The sequence below is a fragment of the Symphalangus syndactylus genome, chromosome 6, assembly GCF_028878055.3.
Source record: "Symphalangus syndactylus isolate Jambi chromosome 6, NHGRI_mSymSyn1-v2.1_pri, whole genome shotgun sequence".
Classification (NCBI taxonomy): Eukaryota; Metazoa; Chordata; class Mammalia; order Primates; family Hylobatidae; genus Symphalangus; species Symphalangus syndactylus.
Window position 1 is genome coordinate 131,083,093 of NC_072428.2, and position 2,710 is coordinate 131,085,802.

General features: G+C 39.9%; 1 pseudogene; it reads left to right on the top strand.

The window, feature by feature from the left end:
• The first annotated feature begins 380 nt into the window (after positions 1 to 380).
• On the top strand, positions 381 to 541 carry LOC129485635 (uncharacterized; annotated as a pseudogene).
• The last annotated feature ends 2,169 nt before the right edge of the window (positions 542 to 2,710 follow it).

The window sequence follows — 2,710 nt, forward strand, 5'->3', positions numbered from 1 at the left end:
GACTTCCAGAAGGAGAGGAGAGAAAGGAATAAAAAAATTATTTGAAGTCATAATGACTGAGAACTTTCCAAAACATCAACTCAGAGATCTAGGAAGCTCAGAGAACACCAAACAATATAAATATAAAAAATCTACATGTAGCCATATCATATTCAAACTGCAGAAAATCAAAGACAAAGAGAAAAGACTTCAGATAGACTCATCATCATCATCCTTCAACAGTCGCTGCATGTGATGTTGGATGATTTCCTCTTGGGGTTCGTTGGTCAACCATTATGGATATCATAGCCACAATCTTACCATGCCTTCTTCATCTCTGATTCTAAGGAGTCCCTTCCTTTCCACTGTTGCCTGGTTTTGTAGTCTGTAACAGAGTCATAAGCTTTGTGCAGTGGCAGTAAGGTAGCCAATGAGGTTTATTTGAGGCGTGATTATTGCTAATTGAAACAGATTCATAGTGCACAGAGAGTGGGATTTGTAGTTAGCTACATCTGGATTTTTAAATCCCCACCCTACTGTTTATCAGTTGAATAAACTTGGGCAAATCACTCTCTGAGTGACTCTCTTCATCTGATGAAATGAAGATGGTCACCAACAAATGGGAGCTGGATGCTCATAGTTGGTTTTTTTTTTTTTTTTTTTTTTTTTTTTTGAGATGGAATCTCACTCTGTCACCCAGGCTGGAGTGCAGTGGCGGGATCTCAGCTCACTGCAGCCCCTGTCTTCCCAGTTCAAGCGATTTTCCTGCCTCAGCCTCATGAGTAGCTGGCTCATTGCTTTTCTTCTGACCTGCCCTGTCTTTCAGGTATCTGAGGAGGTTCAAGTGGTTCTGGTTTTCTTTGCAGGACTGTCCTTTCACTGTTCCAGAATCTTGCTTTCTGTTCATAATTCCTGCCTCCTCTCTGGCCTTTTTTCTTTCCTCATGTGGATGTTTGGGGTCCCATTATTTTGCTTCTTGATTCTGTTTCTGTGACACCACTAGTCCAAGAGTGGTGACTTACCCTCTCCACTGCCCCAGCTCAGTTCTGAATTGAGCTCCACCCCTGTCAGTTCCCTCCATAGCTGGCCTTGTAAGCTTGGCAAAGTCATGTAAAGTCCTGTGCCATACCTGTGCTTTTTTACAGCAGGTGCCCATCAGACTGAAACATACTGACCAGATGAGGGAGGAGATGGCCTTTGCCTCATAAATGTCATAAAAGGATGGAAAATTGAAAGCAATGAACAGAGAACCCTGGAAAAAATCATGATTTTTTTCTCCTGAAAAGACCCTTCACTGTCAAAAAGAGTAAGGCAAAAATATATAGTTCAAAGCACTTAGAAGCAAAATTATCTCTATGGAGAGTACTTTTAATTTTGGATGTCAATGGCTTCTTTATAGATTTTGTGCTTCTGAATGAATTTGTTCAGTAGGAATTTCGGGAAGGCTGGCTACATGGAGAATTAATCATACATATAAGCCTTTGAATGTGAGTACCTTTGCTATCTTAATATGGCCATTATTCTTACATGGTAATACATGTTCATTGTAGAAATCTAGAAAATACAAAAACCCTTAAAGAGAAAATAACCCAGAAATAATCCTAACATTGTGGTATATTTCCTTGTCATTTATTTTTCTTCACAAAATTTGGATCAGATTTTACTCACAGTTTTACATCCTACTTTTTGCACTTACCAGTATCTGTTTGAGTATTTCACTGCATTCTTTTTTTTTTTTTTTTTTTTTTTTTATTATACTTTAGGGTTTTAGGGTACATGTGCACAATGTGCAGGTTTGTTACATATGTATCCATGTGCCATGTTGATTTCCTGCACCCATTAATTCGTCATTTAGCATTAGGTGTATCTCCTAAGGCTGTCCCTCCCCCCTCCCCCCACCTCACAACAGTCCCCGGAGCGTGATGTTCCCCTTCCTGTGTCCATGAGTTCTCATTGTTCAATTCCCACCTATGAGTGAGAACATGCGGTGTTTGGTTTTTTGTCCTTGCGATAGTTTACTGAGAATGATGGTTTCCAGTTTCATCCATGTCCCTACAAAGGACACGAACTCATCATTTTTTATGGCTGCATAGTATTCCATGGTGTATATGTGCCACATTTTCTTAATCCAGTCTATCGTTGTTGGACATTTGGGTTGGTTCCAACTCTTTGCTATTGTGAATAGTGCCGCAATAAACATACGTGTGCATGTGTCTTTATAGCAGCATGATTTATAGTCCTTTGGGTATATACCCAGTAATGGGATGGCTGGGTCAAATGGTATTTCTAGTTCGAGATCCCTGAGGAATCGCCACACTGACTTCCACAATGGTTGAACTAGTTTACAGTCCCACCAACAGTGTAAAAGTGTTCCTATTTCTCCACATCCTCTCCAGCACCTGTTGTTTCCTGATTTTTTAATGATGGCCATTCTAACTGGTGTGAGATGGTATCTCACTGTGGTTTTGATTTGCATTTCTCTGATGGCCAGTGATGAGGAGCATTTCTTCATGTGTTTTTTGGCTGCATAAATGTCTTCTTTTGAGAAGTGTCTGTTTATGTCCTCTGCCCACTTTTTGATGGGGTTGTTTGTTTTTTTCTTGTAAATTTGTTTGAGTTCATTGTAGATTCTGGATATTAGCCCTTTGTCAGATGAGTAGGTTGCAAAAATTTTCTCCCATTGTGTAGGTTGCCTGTTCACTCTGATGATAGTTTCTTTTGCTGTGCAGAA